This window comes from Scylla paramamosain, chromosome 5 (assembly GCF_035594125.1).
Source record: "Scylla paramamosain isolate STU-SP2022 chromosome 5, ASM3559412v1, whole genome shotgun sequence".
NCBI classification, from domain to species: Eukaryota; Metazoa; Arthropoda; class Malacostraca; order Decapoda; family Portunidae; genus Scylla; species Scylla paramamosain.
In genome coordinates, this window is record NC_087155.1 from 22,622,828 (window position 1) to 22,645,055 (window position 22,228).

The window sequence follows — 22,228 nt, forward strand, 5'->3', positions numbered from 1 at the left end:
GGAGATGTTTTCATGTTTCATCTTTGAGAAGCGAGTGCAAGTGGCTGTTTTGCAGTGTGTTGAGGTGAGGCGCAGGATGAATGTTAATATCAGGCGCAGTGGAAGGGAAAGAAACATCAACCACCTGCGTCTGCTCTGAGCCTGTTGACAAGTTCCTCAAAGTGAGTCTCTGTGAAAGTTTGTCAAGCAGCGCCTGACTCATGCACCGCGGGGAAAAGTCTCCAGGAAGCGTCAGTGAGCCAATCACTGGGGACGAACTCAAGCGTGGATGATGATGGTAATGATGGTGATAGTGGTGATAGTGGTGATAGTGATGATGATAGTGATGATGATGATTGTGATGGTTATGATAGTGGTGATGGGGATGATGATCATGATGATGATAGTGATGATGGGAATAATATTGATGATGATGATACCAATAAATGTAAAGAAAAGTTGTTAGTGATGGAGTTGACGATGAACATGTACATAAATTATATTGATGATGGTGGTAATAATGATCCAGTAAAACACTGGTAAAAAAAAAAAAAAAAATGTAAAGAAAAGTTGTTAGTGATGGAGTTGACGATGAACATGTACATAAATTATATTGATGATGGTGGTAATAATGATCCAGTAAAACACTGGTAAAAAAAAAAAAAACCCTTCTCTTTGAGATACGTACAATATATATACATTTTTTTTTTCTCTTCAGGAAATAGATATTCAGTTACTCTTATCTGTAGCTTCCGAACATGTACACCTTTATTTTGACCAAACCGAATGAAAGAACACCGTGAAAGAAAAATTAACAGGGTATACTGTACGTCTGCATTTTAAAACAATTCTGACTCTCCTTAAGACACTTTTCAAAAATCCAAGTAGAGTTACCATACATTTTTCCTATTGATTTTGTGGAGTCCTTGTTACACTATCAGTGGACTCATGAAAGCACTCTTCAAAACTCAATGACTTCCAACAAAATGAGTCAAAAGTAGCCGAGATAGTGTGTGAAACGTTTGAGAGTGCGGGGCATAATCAGATAACCTTGAGATAATCAGTCAGGAGAGTAAGTTAGCAGGAGTTAAGTCGCTGAAAGGAGTGAGTAAGCCAACGAGCAGGCGGGTATTTTCTTTGTGAGGACGGCGAGGGAAGGCAGGCAGCGTCACCGGTTGGTAGCGCGAGGCGGACGCAGGAGAGCGTGGTGGTGGCAGTACTTGAAGAGTAGTGAAGGCAGTAAAATGTTGGAGTGTTACCTGATATACGAGTTTTGGCAGCAGGGATTGTAATTAATGCTGTATTTTGCTTTTCATTGTTCAGCCGTCTGTCTCTGTCTATCTGTCTGTCTGTGTCTATCTATCCATCTATCTATCTGTCTACAGCTGAATCTTTAGAATAGATGAATAAAAAGTCAAATAAATGGCGAAATTTTTAAACTTTTCTTTTCACTTAATAGGACCACTGATTGTTAATGCAATAATGAAGCAATAAAGACTATTTTCTTTTCAGTTAATTACATCCCAAGAAGTCCTCAAGATTCCTGTTACAACAAATTGAAATATGACTCATAAAAACTCACCCAAAATAACAAAATAAAATTTGTGTACACTTTTCTGGTTTGGCAAGAAATACTAGACATGATATTTTTAATCAGGTGAATTTTTGATGAATATGTATGATTAATGTGAGCAAGAATTACTGGGATCTAAGGTTCTTTACGAGGAAATATGATAGGACAAAATATGTTATTTTCTTTTTCATTTTTTTTTATGATAACAGCGATATTAACAAATTATTATTATTATCATTATTATTATTATTATTATTATTATTATTATTATTATTATTATTATTATTATTATTATTATCATTATTATTATTATTATTATTATTATTATTATTATTATTATTATATTAGAAAAAGAACAAGGAGGAGGAGGAGGAGGAGGAGGAGGACATAACAAGATAAAACAGCAACAAATCTTCAAGTTCTTGCTACCTGTTTGTATAACTTTTCTACCCTAAGTACTGGCTGCAGAGAGAGGATAGCAAAGAAGAAGGCTCTTCCTACCCCATCGCTTCCTCCAGCCAAGGTTGGCATGGAAAAAAGAGTGAACTGGCATGGAGAGCAGAGAAGGAAGAGGAGGAGACAAAGAAAAAAAAAAAGAAAGGAAAAGGAAGCATAAAAGGAAGGAAGGGAGGAAGAAAGGAAGGAAGGAAAGGATGATGGACTTCAGAAAGAAAGGGAGACAAGAATTAATGAAGGAAAGAAAGACTAAAAACAATGAGGAAAAAGAAAGTTGGATGAATCAGAACATGGAAAGGAAGGAGGAAAAATGTGGAGAAAGGGGAATGGACATCATTGTATGCAGAGAGAGAGAGAGAGAGAGAGAGAGAGAGAGAGAGAGAGAGAGAGATTAATGCTACTAGAGGTAATCACCGGCGTACTGAGATTGGTGTTGGGGGCGGCATGAGTGACGGGATGAGCTGGTCCTCGGGTCAGGTCGCTCCGTCACAATCCAGGTAATGATGACGGTGGTGCTTAGGGAAGGGGCAGGAATGGTCGTGACCGTACCGCATGACCCAGCCAGTCAGCCACTTAGTTTGACAGTCACTCTGATAGCTTGTCATCTATTTGTCCCGCCAGTCAGTCAGTAAGTGAATCAGCAATCGAATGCAATCTGCTGATCACCGAGTCATCCAGTTAATTACTTATTCAGTCATTCAGATAAATAGTAAAAAAAGCCTCCCAATCAGTCACTCTGTTAGTTTTGCGATCAGTGATCATTCGGTCAGTGAGTCAGTCAGTCTGTAATTCAGCAAGAGAGCTAATCAACCGTATGCTTAGTTAATCAGTTACGCTTTGCCATCATGCAGCTTGTGAATAAGTCGATTAGGCAGTCTTTAAGTCGATCGATGAAACATTACGTAAGCTATTTACTTTTGTATCCAGCTCGTCAGTCATTCTGTCAATCAGCCAGTAAGTCTGCCAGTCAAATCAGTCAAGCACTAGATTACTCAGCCATTCAGTCAGAATACCTATCCATTCAACTAAGTCGATCAGTTAATCAGTCACTTTGTCAGTCAATCAGTGGGTCAGAAAACAGCCAGCCATTCAGTTACACGACTAATCACCGAGCTATCCGGATAACCAACCAAGCAGTCAGTCAGCAAATGAGTCAGTCACACTGCTAGTCAATTAGTCGGACATTCAGGCAGACAGCGATCACCCAACCGTTCAATCAGTCAGTCAGTCAGTGAGTCAGTCAGTTCAGCAATGTGCTAGGCAGACAGCCAGCTAGTGCGGTTGTCAGTTCACTCCCCTCACTGTTTCTGGGGCTGATGTGGTGACGCCGAGACTCATTATTGGGATGAAAACAGCATGACAGTCGCCCTCCCTCGCAAAAAAAAAAAAAAAAAAAAAATGGTGATTTATTGCACATACAACGTGCAGTTATGTCTACGTGCCCCGCGAGATGAAGCACCAGTAGAGAAGCATAGTAGTAAGGTGGCGGTGGTGGTGGTGGTGGGGTGGTAGTGGTGGTAGCGGTGGTGACTGTAGTATACACGTGTTAGTAATCAAGCCGCGCTCCTCTCCCAAGTCTGGTGCTTAAAATACGTAAGATTTGTAACATGTAACAGAACTATTTTTTTTCACTCCTCCCGTGGTCACCTTGACGAAGAGGTAATCACAGTGTCCTTAGGTGTTCCATGCTTCACCCTTGACGCCTGGGCCTTAATTGCAGGTAGCGGCGAGGTGTAGGAGGTGTGTGGCGTGTACCTCGGTGGATATGTGGGTGGCATTCGCGAGGTGGCCGCTGCACACCCTAGGGCTTCCCCAAAATAACTCTCTGCACATTCCCGCGCTAAATTTATGCCCGTAACGCGCCTACAGATACAGGTGTTTTCACGGTGACGCCTTGTTTTTCCTCTGTTACCTTCCCGCTCCTTTCCTGCACCTTCTTTTCCTCTTCATTTTATTATTTTCTATTGCTTAGCCTCGTCTGGGTATCCTTTTTATTCCTATCCTTTTCCTTTTTTCTGTCCCTTTTCTAGCCTTCCTTTTTTCTAATGTTTCTTTCATTTTCTCCCTTTGCTTTTTTTCCTCCTTTATTCCTTTTCCTTTTCTGTATCCTTCTTTTCCCTGCCTTCCCGTCCCCCTCTTTTCGTTTTTTTTTTTATTTATGTTCCTTTCCCTTCCCTTTCCTTCCCTTTCATCATTATCCTATCCCTTTCCTTCTCCCTTTATCTCTCACAGCCACCGCCACACTGTTTTTCGTCCCTCCATTCCTCCATGGTTCCTCCTCAAAGTTCCCTTTTCTCCTCCCTGCAGACTGCCACGCCCCTGTTCTCCGCTCCTTCTGTTACATTGCTCTTTAAACCTCGCATTGGCCAGTGTGTGTGTGTGTGTGTGTGTGTGTGTGTGTGTGTGTGTTTGTGTTTGTGTGCGCCCATCAGTGACTATTCATACGTAGTTCTGAATCATGTCAGCAATTTCTTGATCTCTTCCTCCTCCTCCTCCTCCTCTTTCTCCTCCTCCTCCTCCTCTTCCTTATCATCATCATCATCATCATCATCATCATAAGTAAATTTCTTATTCAGTGTTAAGAATTAATAGCTTAGAGATGCCATAAGAGAGAGAGAGAGAGAGAGAGAGAGAGAGAGAGAGAGAGAGAGAGAGAGAGAGAGAGAGAGAGAGAGAGAGAGAGAGAGAGAGAGAGAGTGCTGACAAAAAGGTAAAACGTTAATTCTCATTACAATAATTTTATAATAACCTAGAGGCGACAGTTGTGAAGTGATGTTAGTGTGAAGGAAAGACAGACAGACGGCGTATCTCCACAACGGGCGGTCACAATGTTACCGACAGTAAAAATTTTTTTATTTTATTTTTTAAGTTTTCTCCGAGACCGTAAGGACTTTTATTGTGTGTATGTGATAATATGATGAGGGTAAAGAAAACAATCATAAATGTTTTATTGTATGAAAACAATTTCAGACATTTTTTAAATATTGAGAACAGATGCCACTATGACACTAAGTTTCAACATTTAAACATTTTCATAAATTCTTTCTTCTCTAAAATATGAGCGATCCATCTTGTCATCCACTCACTATTTTCATAGAAAGCTTCTGCTGATTTCTTTATAGCACTTGTCTCGGGTTTACAATATTTTGGAGTACATCCCGCTGATATATTACGTGTGGCTCTTCACTCTTAAGAATATTGTAGAATCATAATGTTGTGGTAAGTGTTGTTAGCCTCCTACTTGTTGGGAGGTTTTATTTCGTACTTTATTGTTCAGTTGACATGTAAATATGAATTACAATCATGATGTATAAAAAACGTTTCATTAAGTAAAATGCCTGACTTTGTGTTAAGAAAGAGCTACGAAGAATTGTATTGTTGAAAGTTGTATTTAGTAACTTCACGAATTTGGGAGCGAGCTTGCAAGAATGGTTTTGTTCGGAAAATTGTTGGATAGTCTTTTGTTTCTAAAAATAGAGGTAGCGACCCTCTGTGGGTGTCGGGGGATGGGTACGTACACACACACACACACACACACACACAGGCACCTTTGAGCCTCGTAAAGGCCAGGAGGGCAACAGCGTCAGTATTGCTCGAGGTGTCAGGCGACTGGGTTTGTTTTTCAGTCCCTTGCTAACAGCGAATGAATTGGGCTGCCTTAATCAAAATAAAATATCACTATCAGTTAAACAATGTCTTCTTTTTTCCTCAGCATTCAAGGTTCCGTTCTTTTTTCCCTCCCTTGGTTCATACTCGTACGTCCTGTGGCAGCAACTTCCCAGTATTTGAACAACACTCGTTTCTTATTGCACGTTTATATTCCTGGAGGGAGTGAAGCAACATTTTCATTCCCCGTGTGTACTCGTAAACTCGGAAACTGATTGCCTTCCTTTTTTTTTTTTTTTTCTCCCTCCCCACGTTCTTCAGTGCACCTTAGACACTTTCAGCAGAGGACCATCATTTTAACCTCAGCATATATGAAAACACTTTTATAATTTTGTTCTATTATTCTGGAGCAGCAAGACTTACCCTTTTTTTGTTTACTTTTGTATGTGTGTGTGTGTGTGTGTGTGTGTGTGTGTGTGTGTGTGTGTGTGTGTGTGTGTGTGTGTGTGTGTGTGTATGATGGTAGTGATGATAAAGCAGACACAATAATAACCATTCCCTTTGCTGTTCGGAATCATTAGGTGTTATATTTTAATTGAGCAATACTTCCCTTCCCGCAGGTGAGTGTTGTGATGACAGGACACGGCGAGGCCCTGGCGAGACAGGGAAGGGCGAAGGCAAGTACCGCGTAGCCATTATTATTATTATTATTATTATTATTATTATTATTATTATTATTTTATTATTATTAATGTTATTATCATCATTATTATTATTATTATTATTACTATTATTATAATTATTGTTATTGTCGTTGTTAATATTACTTCCTTTTATTCCTTGTCCTTCATATTGCAACTACTATTGTTACTGTGCAGTGCTTTCTCTCTCTCTCTCTCTCTCTCTCTCTCTCTCTCTCTCTCTCTCTCTCTCTCTCTCTCTCTCTCTCTCTCTCTCTCTCTCTCTCTCTCTCTCTCTCTCTCTCTCTCTCTCGTGAACGTTGTTGCAGTTTCATTTACATTTTCATTCGAATAACAAAAATAGTGGAGTCAGAGGAACAAGGTCACGTATTCTGCAGTGATTTATTGTTTTCTCCTCTCTCCACTATACCTGTGGCACACGCCCTCCTCCTACCGCCCCGCCCCCACCAGCCGCTGCATGACGTCAGCTCCCTCGTGGCAGGTGCAGAGTACGTTCCTCCCAAGCAAAGTTTATCAGTACCTTGTAAATAGGCGTTTACTTTCTTAGTTTTACCTTTTCTTTAGTCTAAAACCCGAACGCTTTGTAATCTCGACATTAATCATTCGTTCGCCCACTAAACGAGCTTGTTACTTTTGTATTTTAGTGGACTCGTTTGCATAAGCTTGTTGAATGTTTTTGACTTTCTTATACAATCTTAGCGAAAATAATATTGCTGTAGATTTATATGTGCGAAAGTAGTGTGTGTGTGTGTGTGTGTGTGTGTGTGTGTGTGTGTGTGTGTGTGTGTGTGTGTGTGAGTCAGTCGGAGTCCCTCGGTATCAGGTTCAGTGGGTATTAATCTTCAGCGTGGTTAGGGTGAACATGCTTAAGGACAAATTGCTAAGTTCCTTCAGTTCCTCTTAAAATATTGTGAGGTTCTGATATTTATTAGAGGGTGGAGGTTTGCGTGTCGGAGGTGGACATATGGAAATTCGCCTCTCTCTCTCTCTCTCTCTCTCTCTCTCTCTCTCTCTCTCTCTCTCTCTCTCTCTCTCTCTCTCTCTCTCTCTCTCTCTCTCTCTCTCTCTCTCTCTCTCTCTCTCTCTCTCTCTCTCTCTCTCTCACACACACACACACACACACACACACACACACACACACACACACACACACACACACACACACACACACACACACACACACACACATTTTAACCTACTTTCAGTCAAAAGTATCATGTTATGCATATTTTTAAATATGTAATCTCTTTCCAGTTCACTTTAATGGTGAGAGAGAGAGAGAGAGAGAGAGAGAGAGAGAGAGAGAGAGAGAGAGAGAGAGAGAGAGAGAGAGAATCCGTCGTGCTATTCATTGTGAAATGTTCCTGTCTGTTGCGTTGCGTCACGGGTTGCGTTGAGAAGCGTGTTGGCGTTGAAGCTCTTCGTGTTCCTGTGATCTGTGCACCACCACCAAAACCACCACCACCACCACCTGCTCCGGCTCTTGGCAACGCCCAGGAGTTTTATTCGCTTCACCTTAACATTGATATACTATTTATTTTCTACTCGTATGCGTGGTGGTGTATATACCGGAGGCTAAATATATAAAGTAAATATTTTTATTATGATGATAGTGCTTTTTTTTTTTGCACAAGTAGCCTTCACCGACACCTGCCAGGTAGCATCCAGGTGAGAAGAAGGAAAAGTCTTAAGAAATAAAAGTAAAATGTTCGAATCAAATAATATGTACTCATATCTGCACTTTCCTTCCGCTCCCCGTAACTTTATTTTTCATCTTCATGTTATATTGAAACCTTAGTTTTATATATATATATATATATATATATATATATATATATATATATATATATATATATATATATATATATATATATATATATATATATATATATATATATATATGTGTTGATATCCGCATCTGCTTATTGTTTGTATACTATTCAAACTTTTATCATTATAATTTTCTTGACTCATTTACTTATGAGTATGTTGATAATTTTACGTTTGCCGCTCAAGCATTTCCTTGTCACAGACCAGCCCCGGATGAAGTGCAGTAGCATTACTTTCACGTCACTAATGTTTCTCATGCAGTATACACACAGTTCCAACACGTAACTACAATACGAACAGCATTAACACCACCACCACCACTTCCACCAACACCATTAACAACACCAGCTTAAAAGAATACATAAGGAAAGAGAGAGAGAAAAAAAAATCTAAGCAATCTCATTCCCCGATATAACTTGATTTCCCTACGGTTCAAGTCACCCTCCGAGTCGTGCACATTCCCTTCCCGCGTGTGTCCGGTGTGATCGTCAGCACCGCCGCCTTCACCTCTTCCTGACCTACTGCCGCGCCTGTCAGAAATATGTGCTAATAACTAGACGTTTCATTCCGCCCTCCATTTTTACCGTTGCCAGCTGCGCTTCTTTTGTGTGTGTGTGTGTGTGTGTGTGTGTGTGTGTGTGTGTGTGTGTGTGTGTGTGTGTGTGTGGAGGTCAGCCCATCCCTCCATCCTTTGGTATTGTAATGACATCTTTTTGGCACTCACATCCTATACATCCTCCTCCTCCTTCTCCTCCTCCTTCTCTTTCGTCTTGTCCTCCTCTTCCTTTTCTTCCTTCTACTCTTCGTGCTTCTCTTCCACCTCCAAGCATCCCACGAGTCCGTTACGTCATTGTCCATTCGTCCATCAGTTTATGCTAACAAAGGTGGTGAAGTGATGTTCTCAGGAAATGCAGCCTCTCTCTCTCTCTCTCTCTCTCTCTCTCTCTCTCTCTCTCTCTCTCTCTCTCTCTCTCTCTCTCTCTCTCTCTCTCTCTCTCTCTCTCTCTCTTCTCAGGGATATATTCAACGTAATTCACTTCATGGCGTCTAATTCACCCTTCTATAAGTCCAGAAATGGATAGGTGATTCATATTACACTGACGCCGTCTTTATACGTATAACGTTGTTCAGGAGCCCAAGAAGCACTCCATAAAGCATTAAAAGACCTCCTGTCGCTGGAAGTGGAGGCGGTTAGTGACGAGGGGCGAGTGCGGCTGGCCTGGCTAGCCAAGGAGCAGCGTTCTGGACAGTCTCTGTTGTTCCGGTCCGGATTTAATGTTTTTCTCCAGTGGCGTCAGGCTGAAGGGCGAACAAAGGAGTGTCTTGAAGCTCCGCTGATGAAGGTCTCGCCGGGCCGACAGTGGCGGCGGCGAGGTGTGCGTGCGAGGAGGAACGTGAGGCGTCCGCCCCGGACACTCCTGGAGGGTGGCCAAAGGAGTGAGTTGACTTACGCAATAGATTAGTGACTTCGGGCGAACAGCAATGACGTAATACCGCAGGCCAAGAACACGGCGGCGGTGAACTGAAGCGAAAAGAAATGGCTGGATGAAAGAGAGGGAGAAGAGAAAGGGAGGGAGGGAGGAAAATTATGTACCAGAACAAAATAATGTGCAGCTCTCCCATTTATTTTTTTGTTTCATATTGCTCCACCAGCGTTTGCTTGCAGGAAGAATGTATGAAGAAAGTGTACGTGCTTTTTTCTAGAGTCAAGGCAAGGATTCTCCACACTCCCAACCATTCTTGCAATTGTATCACTCCAGCCAACCGGTCGCCGGCCAGCCATTCACAAGCCAGCCATTCACAAGCTAGCCAGCCGGTCAGCCACCCATCCGGCAGCCATTATCAAATTAGCAAGCCAACCAGCCAACCATTCATAAGCTACACAGACAACCACATATGAACCATCCATCTAGCCTACAAATCTGCCAGCTATTCACCTGTCAGCTATTCTTCCTCCCAGCCATTCACCAAGGAGCCAACAAGACTAGCCATTCATAAACCGAGCGGTCATTCACAAACCAGACATTTGAGAGCCAAGCAGAGAGTCAGGCAGCCATACACCCTTCATTCACCAGCCACCCATCACCCAGCCAAGCAATCAACCAGCCAGCCGCCAGTCGCCGCAGCCATCTAGTGTACTACAAACAGTGGCTCCGTCTGCCTGGTCGATGAGCTTCTCTTTTCGGTCATTAGTTATGGGTGACCTCGGGAAGCGCGGTTATGGGCTCGAGGGGCCATCGTCCGAACACACATTCTTGCACGCACATCCTCCGCCACCGCCTCTGCCGCCGCCGCCGCCGCCGCCGCCGCCGCCGCCGCCGCCGCCGCTGCTGCTGCTGCTGCTGCTGCTGCTGCCGCACCAAGAGTGGGCTCACAAAGACACCACCACGCCGACATGGATGAAATGAAGCCCAACTCATCATATCGCGACACACAAACGCGCGCGCGCGCGCGCGCAAGCACACACACACACACACACACACACACACACACACACACACACACACACACACACACACACACACACACACACACACACACACACACACACACACACACACACACACACACACACACACACACACACACACACACACACACACACACACACACACACACACACACACACACACACACACACACACACACACACACACACACACACACACACACACACACAAAGCCTGACTCACGTGCACAAGCATTCATACACACACACACACACACACACACACACACACACACACACACACACACACACACAATGACATGTCCTCAAATGAATAAGAGAGAGAGAGAGAGAGAGAGAGAGAGAGAGAGAGAGAGAGAGAGAGAGAGAGAGAGAGAGAGAGAGAGAGAGAGAGAGAGAGAGAGAGAGAGAGAAAAGCACACGGCAGAGACACAGACAGACAGACATACAGACAGACAGGGGCCCACAGATTCAAGTAACAGCCAGTGTCCAATGTGGCAGCTCACATTGTAGCCTCACAAAGGAGGGAGTGCGGGTGGCGGTGCCGGGGCGGCCATCTGATCCTCATCTAAGTCCTGCTGACCAAGCACCGCCCCTCATTAGTTGTCTCACGGGCGTGGGCGTGATGTAATACCCGCAGCACCCGCACCAGCCTTACCCGCCTCATTCCTCTTCCCGAATGACCTCAAAACCGTCCTGGGCGTTACGTAAGATTCACATGTTTCTTTACATATCGTAACCCTAGCTGGCGCCATATGACCTCGTTGTTGCGACGCCATAAGTCAATTGGTTTACAGCGTTTCTTTATATATACTGGCAAAGTAACTTGAGCATATCGTGCTGTTATCTAAATCATTCGCCTTTTGCCATAAGAGAAGGAGTTTTATATCCTTGACTTTGTTGATATTGAGAGGATTTATTATATTTTACTCTTCTTTTTTTTTCCACCCTTATTTCTAGCATAAGAACTTGACACGGGTATTTGTGTGATATTTAAAAGAACAAGATGTGTCTGGTTAAATCACGCATTCCACCACACGCTGTCTTGTAATGCTCGTGGTGTTCTCAATCACGTTCACTATCTCGTGCATCACTTCAGACGCTGTGCTCTTTGTCAGCTGCATTACCAGAGGGTGTGACTCATTTTCATATCGCGCCCCCGTTGTGAAGGATTAGCAGCGTGAAAAAGAGGGCAAGGACGGAAAGCTTATTATTCCTCTTCTGGGAATTTCTTGCTCACGGGAGGGAGAACACGAGGGGAGAAGGGACGAAGGTGATTGCAAATTTTCACACCTTTCATCGATAGCTTGTGTTACATACTCTGTTTTTTCCAGTTCTTATTTCATTTTGCTTTATTTGTTTGCCACTTCATGTGTGTCTCACGAAGCGGTTGTTGTTGTTATTGTATTTATTATTATTATTTTTATTATTATTATTATTATTATTATTATTATTATTATTATTATTATTATTATTATTATTATTATTATTATTATTATTATTATTTTACTACTACTACTACTACTACTACCACTACTACTACTACTACCACCACCACCACCACCACCACCACCAATACTACTACCACCATTACTACTAAAACCACTATCACCACCACAACCACCACCACCATTACTGCTAACACACACACACACACACACACACACACACACACACACACACACACACACACACACACACACACACACACACACACACACACACACACACACACAAGCGTTCATGTCCTGTTTGTGCTCTCTGATTCTTCCGGCTCGTTCACGTCCTTTTGTCCGAGATGTGTTTGGTTTTTAAATCATTTTTATTGTTCCGTCGTTCACATCGCTGCTTTGTTTTGTCGTGCCGTCGAGATGACCTTCACTTTTACATTTCCACGAGTGCATTTATGTCAAGCTTTCTTCTCTGTCGTTTTCTTGTGTACTTAGTCAGTCAGTCACTTAGTTGTCTCTTTTGTAATCAGTCACTTGATTAGTTTTGTTTATTTTGCAACGAGTCAGTGAGATAGTGAGTAAGCGAATGAGTCAGTCTCTGTTGTGTAATCAGTTAGGTAGATCTCTCTCTCTCTCTCTCTCTCTCTCTCTCTCTCTCTCTCTCTCTCTCTCTCTCTCTCTCTCTCTCTCTCTCTCTCTCTCTCTCTATTTTTCATGTAATCTGTTAGTTCACTCTGACATTCATATATTGAATAATGTTATTCATTCACTCGTCAAGTCAGTCAGTTAGTCAGTTAGTTAAGTAGTGAGGTAATAATTTAGTTAGTAACTTATTCAGTAACCACACGCTAAATTAGTCTTTCATTCGGTTACTAAGTCATTCATTCACTTAATCAATCAATTAGCTTATCAGTTATTAATTAATCAATCAGCTCATTCATTCATTCGTTCATTATTTCTTTCACCCAGTCAGTTTGTCAGTCAGTCAGTCAGTCAGTCAGGTAGCTAATTAGTTAATCATTCAATGATTCATTTATTCACTCATTCATTTATTCATTAGTTTATTCATTCATTAATTCAGACAGTCAGTCAGTCAGTTGTCAGTCAGTCAATCACTAAGTCATTCAATCAGTTCATAGGTGAGCTATTCATTCAGCCAGTCAGTTATTCAGTAATTCACTCATTTCATTAGTCGGTTACTCATCTAACATCCATCCACACATCCATCAATCCTCCTATCCATCCATGCACCAGTCACACATTCATACCCATTCATCCACCAACACCGACCCAGCCACTTACCCACATGCTCATTCACCCAGCCAATGTCACACTTGAAGTCCAATTGCCATGACGCACCGAAAAGGCAGTTCGTGTGGGGCAGCTGACACACTCCAAAGGGGATCAGCAGCAGCAGCTCACGGTTTGCGTAAACAAGGTCGGGTTTACATCGGAGTCAATTCCAGATAGCCGCCGTAAATGCAGGTTAACGTGTGGCCCGGGGCGACTTTACATTCCCACAAGGAAGCTCTCCAGACCAGAAGTGGAATTTATATGATGCAGTAAAGGACAAGAAGACGACGGTCGGTGAGTGTACGGGTGGTGGTGGTGGTGGTGGTGGTGATGGTGGTGGTAGTGGTGATGGTGGTGGTGGTGGTGGTGGTGTTGGTGGTGGTGGTGGTGGTGGTGGTGGTGGTAACGTGAACTGGGGCAGGACACGTCACGCTGCAGGTTAAAATAAAAAAGTAAAGAAAATAAAGAAAAACAATAAAGAAAAAAAGTCTGACCGAAGAAGTTAGTCAGAGAGAGAGAGAGAGAGAGAGAGAGAGAGAGAGAGAGAGAGAGAGAGAGAGAGAGAGAGAGAGAGAGAGAGCAACAATTTCGTAATGTTTACCGTTCACTCATAACACTCATTCTTATTATCAATATCCTTTAACTTTCCCTTCATTCGCTTCTACCGCTACTAACATAATAAGTTCCTCCTCCTCCTCCTCCTCCTCCTCCTTCTCCTCCTCCTCCTCCACCGCTACCACCACCACCACCACCTCCAACGATGACAGCCCCTCCCGAATCAACTTGGATCAGAGTGAAAGCGACGAGAGAGAATTGGCGGTGAGCCGTCCAAGATAGCGCTGACGGAGACGGCGACCAGGAGACTGTGACTGCGAACGCCGAAGATGACCTGATATTGCGATTTATAGAGAGCGTCGGCGTCAGCACAAGATTCACGCCACGCACGGAGAGAGAGAGAGAGAGAGAGAGAGAGAGAGAGAGAGAGAGAGAGAGAGAGAGAGAGAGAGAGAGAGAGAGAGAGAGAGAGAGAGAGAGAAAGAGGGAGGGAGGGAGGGAGGGAGGGAGGGAGAGAAAGAGGTGTTCGCTGAAGAGTATGATGTGCAGAGATATTAATTGATAGAAGAATGAGACAGGTGGTGTGGATTCGGGGGAAGAGAGAGAGAGAGAGAGAGAGAGAGAGAGAGAGAGAGAGAGAGAGAGAGAGAGAGAGAGAGAGAGAGAGAGTAAGCTTGATTTCGTGACTGGTAAGTTCTTTTCTCGCTAAGATCATTACCACCGTGAAGTTCTTTTCCTCCTCCTCCTCCTCCTCCTCCTCCTCCTCCTCCTCCTCCTCCTCCTCCTCCTCCTCCTCCTCCTCCTCCTCCTCCTCTTCCTCCTCCTCTTCCTCCTCTTCTTCCTCTTCCCCCTCAGCAACCCCTTCGTCTCTGCTCCCCAGCTTGTGTTTACATACAACTGCTTCAGAAGTTACAAATAAACTTTTTGTTCTTCTTAATTTCTGTTAAAAAGGGAGATCGTGAAAGTAGCAGTAGACAATATTCTTTCCTGGAGATAAGGAAGTGAAGCAAGGAAAAGAAAGGAAGAGAAAATAAATAAAGAAGGAAAAAAAGGAAAGAATGAAGGAAGGAAGGAAGGAAGTTAAGTAGGAAGGGAGAGGAAGAAAGAGAGAAGGAAGACATATTACGAAAAAAGCTACGTAATAAGAGAGAGAGAGAGAGAGAGAGAGAGAGAGAGAGAGAGAGAGAGAGAGAGAGAGAGAGAGAGAGAGAGAGAGAGAGAGAGCTGGTAGACACTTGGACGTGACGACAGACAGACAGACAGACAGACAGACAAACAAACACCATCTCCTTGCCTCATTTCTCCTCTAGGTACCTCATTTGTCTCATCTCCCTGATAGGGATCGCCCATATATTCTCTCTCTCTCTCTCTCTCTCTCTCTCTCTCTCTCTCTCTCTCTCTCTCTCTCTCTCTCTCTCTCTCTCTCTCTCTCTCTCATATGTGTTTGTACGTTTAACTTGTGCGATATTTTTCATGTGTGTGTATGTGTGTCTGCATCTGCGTCTGCGTGGGTGCGTGCGTGCGCTTGTATGTGTGCACCAATTACCGCTTCTTACCTGAGGTAGGTGACAGCTTTATCTTCCTCCTCCTCCTCCTCCTCCTCCTCCTCCTCCTCCTCCTCCTCCTCCTCCTCCTCCTCCTCCTCCTCCTCCTCCTCCTCTTCCTACTTCTCCCTTCCCTACTCCTACTCCTCTCTCCACCACCACCAGCACCACCACCATCACCACCTTACCTTGCCTTCGCCCGTCAGTCGTACCTTCACCCTCTCCTTTATCTTTCCCTTCATCATCGCCGTCGCCCTCGCCCCAAGAATCACGTCATCGCCCTTAGCGCCGCCTTCAGTACCTCCACCTGCTTGTACAGCGTGAGAAGGGTTTACAGCACGCCTCATGCACCATAAGCACTGTCTGTTATTTCTGAAAGGAAACATTACATATTCAGATTACATTTACATGTTATTTAACATATTTTCACAGTATAATGTATCCAGAATATTCACGTTAATAGTATTATATTACAGTATATTCATGTACCTCTTTATTCTTCCATAATGATAGTATTTCGTTCTCTCTTTTTGGCAGTTACTCCTATATTTACACTTTTAATTTTTTACTTATATATATATATATATATATATATATATATATATATATATATATATATATATATATATATATATATATATATATATATATATATATATATATATATATATATATATATATATATATAAAATTTTTCTTTTAATGTCTCTTGTATCTATCGTCAACCATCCTCCAACACTTTTTTTTCCCTGTGACGCCTTTCTCTGGGACAGCTAATCAATCCTTCCATTAGTGCAATTCCAGCTGTCAATTTTATTTCATTACTACCTTTTCTTGCTTCATCTTTCCTCATGTCACTGTTTTCTTTCCTCTTCTTACTTTTTCTCCAACATTTTCCATCTAAGGTGTGTCAGTGTGTCTATGTGCGTAACTAGATGGAGTCTAGGGTTTGGCCACGAGTTTCGGCAGCACGCAGATACACGAGCCTCTAATAGGTAAGGGATTTCATTGCAAAGTTCAAGGTGGACTATATAATTAAGTGGGATAAAATAATCAATGGGAATAAGGATGCGCTTTCTTCTCATGTCACTCTTCAATTCGACATTTATTACGTAACTGGTGACGCAACACATTCGCAGCTTAGGCTCACGGGTACTACATGATAATTTTGTAGGTAACGTGCCTGTACCGTTCCGTATCATAGAGACACAATAGAAATAACACAGACAAATGTTGCGAGTGTCGCCAGGATGGTGTTGCCGCTTCCACGCCACATTGATAGCTTAGGTGGAGGAGGCTGTGACTTGCTGATTGTCTCCCCGCGAATAGCACCACTAATTTAGACCAGGAAGGAAAGGAAGGAAAGTCGAAAGTTTACAAATTATAGCAGAAGAGAAGGAAAGCTGAAGAGGAGGAAGAGGAGGAGGAGGAAAAGGATTGTGAAGAGGCTTAAGGAAATACTATCATACGAGAGAGATGTAGAGCAATGAGGTGCGTCCCTTCCTCGAACTTTCGTGCTCTAGTGACAAGGAATTAGCATTTGTTTGCCCTGTGTGTGTGTGTGTGTGTGTGTGTGTGTGTGTGTGTGTGTGTGTGTGTGTGTGTGTGTGTGTGTGTGTGTGTGTGTGTGTGTGTGTGTGTGTGTGTATCTGTGGGGAGAGGCGTGCGTGCGTATGATCCTGTGGGGGAGTGGTGATAGAGTGAAGGCATGCGTGCATGCATGCATGTATGCTGGGGGAAGGTGTGTGTGTGTGTGTGTGTGTGTGTGTGTATAGTGTTCATGCATAGACACTCACGGAAATAAAAGAGATAAAAGAAGGTATCAGAAAAAGACTATACCGTCAGTCTTTTATTTCAGTCGAAGTCAAATCGTAGCAAAGTTATTTTGAAAACCAAATCTGGTCGCGGCCACAGCTGTTTCCGCCGGACCGGTCCCTCGACGGCTGCCGTGGCTGCATCTGCCGCGAAGTATCGATTACTGGAGAGAGTTTGTGGGACAGATTGAGCAAACCTTCCCCCTCTCCCCCAATCTGTCACCTCTCACTTTTCTCCCCGCCTCTCCTTTTTAGGTCTATCCCAGCACAGTCACTCCTGCAACTCCGTATCTTCAAAACATTTATTCTTATCGATGTTACTCACTTTCACCACTTCATTCCACTCTTATTTAAACTTTATATATATATTTTTTTTCTCATCTTTAGCTGATTAGTGTGTCTGAGTTTTGAGCCGTACCCAGAACGAACACAGATAATGTCTGTACCGTGCATACACCACCACCACCACCACCACCACCACCACCACCTCTCCAACAACAACAACAGCAACAACAACCACCGCCACACGTGTATAGCAAGCAGCCATCATCACCATCAGTTAGGTCTATTATGTCATTACTCACCCGGATAATTCCAGACATCTGAGCTCATTATTGTTCGCATCTTGCCAGGAAAAGAAGAATTATCATGACACCGGCGGTAATAACGCGTGATAGCGGCCGCTGATCACCTATATACCTCACCTGAACACACGTCCTGACCCCACATACCTGACTTTACCTGGGCCTTGCCGGACGTTGTAGTACCTAAGCCAGCCCTACTAGACGTGACTTTACCCTATTGCGTATTGTTCCATTCAGTTCCTGCTTGACTATCACGTGGGTTCCTCATTGTCCTTATTGCCTTCACTACCTCACGTGAGCAGAATTAAGCTGACCTACCTCACAGAAAGCAACCTGCCTCACTCACTGCACCTGTTCATCACGTGACTTGAGCTGAGCGCTGAGCTGATCCCTCCCACGCATCTGATGTGCCCAGTGATTACGAGGTCCACTTCACCGGGGAGTCGTGAGTGCAGTAATCCCAAGAGCACTCCGTCAGAAGATGGATAATAGTAATACGAGTGCCGTAATGAGGAGGAAAAGATGAGAAATGTTGAGATAGGGGAAGAAAAAGATGAGGTGCGTGAAAGAACTGACAGAGGATTCGAGAAAAAATTATAAGATGCTGGTATAAGCTAGAGAGAGAGAGAGAGAGAGAGAGAGAGAGAGAGAGAGAGAGAGAGAGAGAGAGAGAGAGAGAGACTAACGAACAAAAAATCCGGGACAGCTCAATTTTTTCCCCTGTCCCTCACTCATCTCATCAGAGCCACTAAGCCTCACTCCTCTCTCATTTCATTTTGATGGCGGCGGCGGCAGCAGGGTGTGGTAGATTGTGGTAGATTGTGGTGGATTGTGGTGTTTAGCTGCAGTGTAATCGTCAGGGTCGTTTCAGATGGTTTGTGTGTCCTTAGAACGACCTGCCCGCGGTGGTCGTTGAGCCGTCCGCAGAGTCCTAGGCACGAGCGCTCAACCATAAAGTCAACCATTACGACGAAGGGCCCGACACGTTGCCTTAATAAGTGAGGGAACCGTCAGCGTTCTTGAAAAAAAAAAAAACCGAGGAGGGAGAGAGAAGGAAACAAAGATGAGGGAATACGGTGCAAGAAGGGAAGCGTTGTGTGAGAGAGAGAGAGAGAGAGAGAGAGAGAGAGAGAGAGAGAGAGAGAGAGAGAGAGAGAGAGAGAGAGAGAGAGAGAGAGAGAGAGAATGAAATAAGTAACGAGCCCGGGAAAAAAAAAAGACTACCATGAATAAAAATAAATAATCATATAAGTAAAATAATCTCTTGTGACTTACCTGTTCGTCTTCCTGTCTGTCTGTAGGCATGTGTAAATGTATGTATGTGTATATGTTCTTAATTGACGACGAGAGCCGCACCAAAGCAATGGGAAATAGTAATAGAGAGCACAGCATCATTGCATAAGATTGTATTTCTCAAAGGCGTGAGGGATGGAGCATTTCACAACCGTATTATTATTTCTCTATCTTTCTTACAATTTGTATTTCGATGGTTCCGTAAAGAGTCAACGTGCGCCGCCTCATTACGGATTCAGTGAGGCTGTAGGGGAAGGCTCGCTCCTCCTGGTTCATAGTCGTGTTAATTTTGAACGAGCAACGTATAATTTCTTGCATCTGCTTTCTCGAGTTTTAACGGTTTATTTTCCGTATGATCTTCCTCGTGTCATGTCTTAATTACAATGATGCTGAATGTTGAGTTACAGTGTTGAGAAGAAGCTTGAATTTTGTGTGATGTTCTCTTTTTATGATACATTTTTCTTACATTTCCCTTCTCCTCCTCCTCCTCCTCCTCCTCCTCCTCCTCCTCCTCCTCCTCCTCCTCCTCCTCCTCCTCCTCTTCCCGGCAGTCATGATTGATACACAGATGAGGATGTTGAGATGAGGCCGTAACGCAAAGGATTACAGCCTCGCAAATTGTCATAACTTGTCACACGCATTGCATAATCTCTCTCTCTCTCTCTCTCTCTCTCTCTCTCTCTCTCTCTCTCTCTCTCTCTCTCTCTCTCTCTCTCTCTCTCTCTCTCTCTCTCTCATATTATCAGTGACTTTTTATCATATTTTCCTTCCGTCTCTGCTCGTATGTGTGTGTGTGTGTGTGTGTGTGTGTGTGTGTGTGTGTGTGTGTGTGTGTGTGTGTGTGTGTGTGTGTATGTGTGTGTGTGTATCTTTATGTATTTTCCATATTTCATAAAACGCAACATAAGAAAATAGGAGATGAGGAGGAGGAGGAAGAAAAAAGAAGAGAAGAAGAAAGAAGAAAAAGAAAGCAGGTAATAACAGTTGCAAGCTAATAACAGAGAGAAAAAAAAAACAATACAAAACTGCAAGGGAAATAAAATAAAAAAAAAATAATGTTAAGGACGAGTATAAATAAAATAAAAAATAAAAAAAAACTCGGGCTGGCGGAGTTCACCTCGTCTCTGGAGGCCACCCAAACCATCTGGAGGGGCATAAAATCCTCCACTTGGGTCATATTGAAATGCGGGGCTCATGTGTCTCCTCCTCCAGTCACGCCAAAGAGGAGACTGTATTATATGAGAGTGAGTTAGGTTCAAGTAAGTTACATTAGGTTAGGTTAAAGTTAGTCAGATTAGAATAGGATGTTAATTTACGCTAGCTTTGATTACCTTATAAGAGAGAGAGAGAGAGAGAGAGAGAGAGAGAGAGAGAGAGAGAGAGAGAGAGAGAGAGAGAGAGAGAGAGAGAGAGAGAGATACACACACGCACACACACACACACACGAGAAAACATTCCGCTCTTATGTTCAAGGAAACTGCTCTTCATTAAACTGCTCAGGAAGAAAAAAAAAAAGTGTCCGATGAAAGAACAATAATATACCAGAGTGACTGAAGGAAAGAGATTGGAACGAAAGGCTTCTTTTTTCACATTCATGCTTGTTTCTCACGTCTCGTTTGCACATAATGAATTCTGCTCCCTTTCATTTTATTCAGTTTTACTCAATCTCGTTCATCATGCATCCTGCTTCACTAGCCGAGCGGTGAAGGATGAGGGTGAAAGAGAGTCAAGGGAGAGGGAGAGGAGGGAGAGGAGGAGGCTCACGTGAATCAGCAAAGGAGGACGAGGAGGAGGAGGAGGAGTAGGAGTAAGAGAGTAAGGAGGAAATGAGAGAAGAGGAGAAGAGAGAAGAGAACGAAAAAGAGAAGAATGAGGAAATGGAGTACAGAGAGAGAGAGAGAGAGAGAGAGAGAGAGAGAGAGAGAGAGAGAGAGAGAGAGAGAGAGAGAGGTTAACCACATACTAAAAGCATTTTGTGGGGTTGTAAAAGTAGATGAGTTGGCAGGGGGGGCAAAGGGGAGGGGGAGGGGGATGCAGGAGGCAGGTAAGGGAGGAGAGGAAGGGGGAGATCAAAGGGTATGAGGGATGAGGGTAAGGGATTGGAGACATGATGAGAGAGAGAGAGAGAGAGAGAGAGAGAGAGAGAGAGAGAGAGAGAGAGAGAGAGAGAGAGAGAGAGAGAGAGAGAGTGGTATTATTATTATTATTAGTAGTAGTAGTAGTAGTAGTAGTAGTAGTAGTAGTAGTAGTAGTAGTAGTAACATTAATAGTAGTAGTAGCAGCAGCAGCAACAGTGACACAAAGACTCTTATTAACCTACCAACCAAACCGCGCAGGAGAAGCACCCTAATCTTACCTGAAACACGCTCGTGCATCCTCTTCCTTCCAACTCCGTAGAGCAACTGAATAAAGTAAGCTCCTCTTCCTCTTATTCCGTGTACCTCTCCGTCTACTTAATGACACCCACATGTCCTCTACTCCCGTTGGCTTCCGCAGTGATGACTCGACTTTACTCTTCCTTTCTTATCATAGGAGTAAAAATTAGAAAGTTTGATATAAATTCTAATAGATGGTGGTATGTACACATGAAAGAGCTTATCACAGTGTTTTCTTTGCTGTGTTTAATCCTTAGCGTTTATTGTAAACACGCAAAAAATCCGGAGAGAGAGAGAGAGAGAGAGAGAGAGAGAGAGAGAGAGAGAGAGAGAGAGAGAGAGAGAGAGAGAGAGAGAGAGATTATTCATGGTTGCTACTAAGGTGATAATCGGAGAAAAGGGCAGCAAAGCAGAGAGAGAGAGAGAGAGAGAGAGAGAGAGAGAGAGAGAGAGAGAGAGAGAGAGAGAGAGAGAGAGAGAGAGAGAGAGAGAGAGAGAATTTTAAAGTCTGAAAAACAAGATAAATTGTAAAAAAAAAAGCGGCAAGAATAGGTGGCATTGGATAAGAGAGAGAGAGAGAGAGAGAGAGAGAGAGAGAGAGAGAGAGAGAGAGAGAGAGAGAGAGGGAGAGAGGGAGAGGGATTATTCATGGTTGCAGCGTCTTCTTCACAATTCTGTCTACAAACACTTTCATGTTCTCATCA

General features: G+C 43.3%; 1 long non-coding RNA gene across 1 annotated transcript in view; it reads left to right on the forward strand.

Annotated features, from left to right (window-relative positions):
• Positions 1 to 6,492, forward strand: part of LOC135100676 (uncharacterized) — a 114,567-nt gene extending 108,075 nt beyond the window's left edge. Inside the window, exon 3 of the long non-coding RNA XR_010268861.1 lies at positions 6,235 to 6,492. This is a non-coding gene — a long non-coding RNA (uncharacterized LOC135100676). The remainder of the gene's footprint in view (positions 1 to 6,234) is intronic.
• The last annotated feature ends 15,736 nt before the right edge of the window (positions 6,493 to 22,228 follow it).